The following is a 6,000-nucleotide window of genomic DNA, read 5'->3' as shown; positions in this document are numbered from 1 at the left end:
TCAGCTCTCTCACTGTCTGTGATATCATTGAGTCAACCTAGTCCTCTCTCCCCTCTCTTTTACCTCTTCTCACCTCTCTCCCTCTCTCCTACTGCTGACCCTGTCTGTTCCCAGTTCTGCTCTCCCTCTCACTCTTTTTACCTCTTTTCCTTCTCCCTAACTCTCCCTACTCTCATTTGGGGTGAGTTTCACTTCAGGTCTGAGTACTGGCTTCCTTCTGACCTTGTACTAAACATAATGCAGTTTTGGGCATCTTGAACTTGGACGTGCTGCCCCCTTGTGGATAAAATAATGAGTGTGCACTTAAACTCCAAGATTCAGATTAAAGGGGTCAGGGAATTCTTGAACATCCATAGATTGAAGCTGGTGTGAGGGAGGGGGACCCATGACAGTTTATGTGCAGTATGTGTGTGTGTGTGGGTATGTGTGTGTGAGGTGTGTATATGACAGTATGTGTGTATGTGAGGTGTGTGTGTGTGTGAGGGGTGTGTGTGTGTCTGTGTGTGAGGGGTGTGTGTGTGTGTGAGAGGTGTGTGTGTGAGGGGTGTGTGTGTGTGTGAGGTATGAGTGTGTGAGGTGCGTTTATGACAGTATGTGTGAGGCATGTGTGTGAGGGGTGTGTATGTGTGTGTGTGAGGTGTATGACAGTTTGTGTGTGTGTGTGTGTGTGTGTGTGTGTGTGTGTTCTGAACTCATCATGATTGGGATCTAAGGATCTTGGACTTGCTACCTTACTTTAGACTGAGAATGCAGTCCTTAGACTGGAAACAGTGCGGCAGTTTAGGTGGGGTAACCAGGACCCTTATCCGTTCTTGTTTTCTGGCAAAAGACTTGGGAAGGGGTGAACAGGAAGCATTTACTTTGGGGGTAATTCCAGTGTAACTGTGATGCTGAAATACAGAGAGAGAGAGAGAGAGAGAGAGAAGGATATAGGGGGAGAGGACGTAAGAAAAAGACATAGAGAGCCACAGAAAGGTAGAGACACTAATCATTAGAGAGAAAGAAACACAGGAAGGGGGCAAAGTTTAAAAAGTCAGGGGTTTTGTGAAGTGGTGCACACTTGTATACCTGTACTCCCAACTACTTCATACTTCAGAGGCTGAGGCAGGAGTATTGTTTGAGTCAAGTGCTTGAGGCCAGCTTGAACAACATAGGAAGATTCTTTCCAAAAGCTAAAACACAATACAACATGAAAAAATAAAACATGAAGGATGCAGAGAAAGACAGGGAAGGACAAAATGTGTGAGAGTCCTGTGTAATCAATGATGAAGGAATGAATGGATAAATTATTCCTTGTGCTGAAGGGATAAGGACCTGGTATGTGGGTTGGCGGTGTGGCTCAAGTGGTAGAAGACCTGCCTAGCAAGGATGAGGCCCTCAGTTCAAACCCCAGTGTTGCCAAAAAAAAAGGAAAAGAAAGGACCTTGTATGACATGTATGACCTCTGGCATTTTCTCTTTATGGTACTGATGAACTGACCGATGGGGTCTCCACTGCTGAGTGAATGTCATGAGATTCTTCCAGCTGGGTTGGAGTGTGTGAGATGCGGTGCCTGGCTCTGAAGAGGACTCCAGGTGTCCTGTGGGGAGAATGACCAGTCTTCTCTCAATGAAGGGACAGTTTCAAACTCTCAGCCCTGGTATGGACATGTTTGGATAGGGAGGCTTGATAGTACAGGGCGGGTCCCAGACAAAGGACAAAGGCCTAGGGACTGTGTTCAGCTATGGGCTCTGATGTGTTCTGGCCTCTGAACACATCTGTAGCAGAATGGGGTGAAATGAAACTGGAATGCCTGGGACAATTGGCCTTATTACCTTTCTGGGATCAAGTGGAGGGAGCCAGTGTTGTAAGGAGCTCTCACTGAAGTATCTGCCCAAGGGTTACATTGGGCTGAGAAACCCTTGGATACATGACCAACGTTTGTTTTCTTAGTCTGTATTGATAGGTAGGGTCCTGTGAAGTGGTCCTGGTTTGGGTTCTAGGAAACCTGTGAAAGCTCCACAGAGGGCTGTTCTGGAGATTAAACATGTATAATCCTGAAAGTGTTTCTTTGGAGAGCATCTGTGGTGAAATTGGGAGATCACACAGATCAGAGCTTGAGGTATCAATGGAATTGTCACAGGTTGATCCCTATGAAGGATCAGAGACAAGGGTAGGCTCTAAATTCCAGAGCCTTTCTGGGAGGATGGAGGAGTTGATGAATGGAGTCAGAAGGGGCCTGAGGATAGAGACTATGTGGGTGTGTTTCTTGGGGAAATGGAGCAAGAGTGTGATCTTTGAATACTAGGGCCATCCTGGGTTTTGAAGTTTTGATGTTGGTGTTCATTGTACACTATATATTAGAGATAGTGTGTGGGAGAAATGATGACAAGGGCACAGGTGTGGGAGGTTTGGGGGAACAAATCATGAGGGGGAAGGGACAGTTTCAGCCTTGAGTTTTGGATACCAGGGATACTTTAATGGTCATTGTATGGGAGACCACTGATATCAGAATATGGGTTTCTGTGGTAGGTGGAGACTTGTATACAGACTCTGTGAGTAAACTAGGAGGAGGGTGCATTTGGGGTTCTGAAAATCAGTGGAACTTAATGGATACCTTTAGGAGCATTAGAAATGGGGTTAAGATCATGTAGGGTTTGGACTGCCCTAGTTAGAATTCAGGAAGTGTTCATGGAGAGCCCTGTACAGATTCCTTGGAGAAAGGTAGGCTTTGAGGAGGCTTCAGGTAGGCTTTGAGGAGCACTTCAAAATTGTGTGAGATGGAGATTTAGAGACCTAAGCAGTATTGGGGGCTTTATCTAAAGTGACATGTCATGTTGATCATATTAGGGGTCAGAATCTGATGGTGTCTGGAGAGATCATGTGTGGGTTTGTGCTTCTCCAAAGTTAAGGTGCCTTGTATTTGTGTGTTTGAGCTAAAGATTCCTGATTGATAGGATTAGAAAAGAATTTTGTGTCATAGGTTGGTTATGGGAGAGGTTGATTTAGAATTGGGGTCTCAGAGAATGGGTCATGGGATATATTATTGGACAGATTCTAGCCAGGGATGTTTTGGGGGGAATCTCAGTGGGATGGGTATCTGGTTAGGTTCAGAACCTAAGAGGTATCTGGGTGAGTCTTTGTAGATGGAGTGGTCAGAGGACAATAGAACAGAGCTGAGTATGTAGAAAGTCTTTCCTCCCCAATTCTCTTCCTACCTGATCCCTGGGTCATTAGCAATTGCCATATATGAGGTAGGATCCTGTTCCTCATACTGGACCCACAGGACCCAGAAGGACTGAAAGTGTCCAGGGAGGCCAGATGAAGCCCCTGTTCCACACTGAGACATTTTTGGTGGATTGGGCAGTCACCACCATATGGGTCATAAGGGGGAGAGCATGCAGAAGCTCCACCATGAAGTTAATGAACTGGGTTAAGAGCAAGGAACCTCCACACAGCAGCATGTTCTGGGCAACTTAGAAGCTGGTGTTCCTGGAGTACCTTGCAAAGGCTCTGTTCAGGCATGGTGCAGAGGTCCACAGGCTACAGCCCTGGGATCTCCAGGGAATGGAAAATAACTCTGGACAGTGGAACAGCTCATTGCCCAGCATGACAGCCCAGCTCTCAGGCAGCTTTGGGAAATTCTAGCAGTCCTGATGCAGCTACACCTGCTTCTTAGGGAAACTCAAAGTGATGTAGCAGTAAGGATGTTTGATATTCTCCATAGTGACCAGGTCCTGCTGTCACAGTGAGAAGCCAGAGCTCAGCAGCAACTCTGCCAGAAAGATGGTCAGATCATTCCCAGCCAGGTCTAAGAACTTCATAGCCTCAGGCAGGTTGTAGCCCTCTTAAACAGGCACCATGTTGCTAACCCCATGGCTATTGTCTACCATGTGCTCACTGACATGCCTGTGAAGAATAGAGTGACAAAACCAAACTAGGCACCACATACATGGCTGGTGAGCACATTGACTAGAGGGCCACTTTCAGCAGCTTCTTGCACTCGGTGTTGTGCTGAAGGGCGGACCAGAGAAGAGCAGCAGGTGGTGTGGGCTGCCACTTGGAGGTCATGTTCCTGCATATGGCACCAGATGAGTTGGCTGCTACCCAGTCCACTACAATGCCATTATGAATGGGCTGCACCAGTGCCAGCTCTCACACTGTTGTCTTCCACCCCACCTGGCAGAAACAATACTTTATGGTGCCATACCTCACCTAAAATAAACTACATTATCTACCTCACTACATCTCTGTGTCCTGCCTTCTTTTCACAGGGGATGCAAGAATCTAGGTGTCTTCTAGCCAGAGTTCCCAGAGATTGCTGAGTCCTACAGCTATGCTGCAGAATTTTTCACCAAGATTGAACTGGGGCTCAGGTCAAGACTGGGGGCCTTTGGGGAAGGCTGGGGCTCCTGGAACTGGGGACAATTTACATCCATGGCTTCAGGAGGCTTGTTGGGCTGCTTGGTAAGGCTGCCCACTTTTCACTGGAGTGGAAAGCTGCAGCAAGAAGAGGCCAGGTCAGCCAGGTTTTAGAGGGCCTTCAGGGAAAGGGGAGGGCCAGTGGTCTAGGACAGCACCCTACTGGGCCCTGTGTTCTGAAGACTTCACAATGCAGGGTGACGGTTGGGCCCCCTTTTGTCTCAGGGCCCTCATCTATTCAGGATTATCCCCAAAATGCCAACTTTGAACACAGAGTATGGGCCTCTGACTCAGCTCCTGGATTCCAGAACCACCTCCATGGATAACACACATACAATCTAAAGTTCATGTGAGTATCTACTGCCCAGAACTGACAACAAACATTCAAGGTTCCTTCTGTGGATACCTTGCCATGACTCCTGACAATATTGAGCAGAAGGTAACTGTCCAGCTTGGCTTTCTGATTTGCTAAATAAATGAGGTCAGCCTAGCATAGGGTTTAGGGAGAGATAGGGAGGAATAGGGGCATCCTATTCTGTTTTATTCTGCCTACTCTTTCCCTCTTGCCTGAATCACACTCCACATTCTGTTTTGCCCAGCAGACATTTGCCATTTCAAATACAGATTCTACCTTTCTCTGTCCCCAGATTCTCTGGTTTCCTCTCTGAGGCCTCACTGTATGGAGCAAGGGTTATGCCTTCTCTCCAGGAAGAATTATCTGCTCCCCAACCCCTGGGAGTGGAGCCCTGTGGGATACAGGCCTTCAAGTACAGATAGAAGTGAATGTGCTTTAGGAAGCAAAGGATAGTTGGGCTGAGGATGTAGCTCAATTTTAGAGCTCTTACCTAATGTGTGTAAAGCCTTGGGTTTGATCCCCAGCACTCCGAAACAAAGCAAAACCAATGGAGAGAAGGCATCACAGTGCATTAGGAGAGTTGTGTCAAACCCAGGACTGATATCTGTTGTGAGAGAGAAATTTTTAAAAATGTGACTAAGTTACATTGTAAGCTCTTACGTAAATGTCACAATGTACCCCTTGTGCAAATATAACCTGCTAACAAAAGAAAAATTTTCTTTGTGTGTGTGCACACACAGAGGGATAAAATCACCAGGAACAGCACTATTGAATGAAAATGAGTTTATTTCTCTAATTGTGTGTTGATGCCTTCCTCAGCCAGTGAGTAAGGTCTATTGAATAGTGGGTTTTTTGGACACTTAAATTAATTCACTTATTTAAGTTAGGTGTGAGTGATCTAATGCATGCTGGTGAAAATTTTCATTCACTCAGAAATTTATTGAGGATTGTTTTGACTGGTCACAACAAATTCACTGATTTCAAACATGGTTTTCTGATACATTTACTTCCTTTTTATTGGGATGTATTTATTTTACAACTTGGGATTTTCATTATGATACTTCCATACATGTGTATGATGTACTTTGATCATACTCACTGCCTTACTCTTTCTTATGTCCTCTTCTGCTATCAGCTCTTCACTTCCTTTTCCACATCCCTAGGAGTCCTCCTTCTATCCATTTTACTTTTGTGTGCTTTTTTCCCCCTAGATTCCACATATGAGAGAAAACCTGTGGTACTTC

General features: G+C 45.9%; 1 pseudogene; it reads right to left on the bottom strand.

Moving 5' to 3' along the window:
• Nucleotides 1-3,248: 3,248 nt before the first annotated feature.
• Nucleotides 3,249-6,000, bottom strand: part of LOC109676064 (actin-like protein 9) — a 34,879-nt pseudogene continuing 32,127 nt past the window's right edge.

This window comes from Castor canadensis, chromosome 14, assembly GCF_047511655.1.
Source record: "Castor canadensis chromosome 14, mCasCan1.hap1v2, whole genome shotgun sequence".
NCBI lineage: Eukaryota > Metazoa > Chordata > Mammalia > Rodentia > Castoridae > Castor > Castor canadensis.
This window is presented reverse-complemented; position numbering and strand designations above follow the sequence as displayed.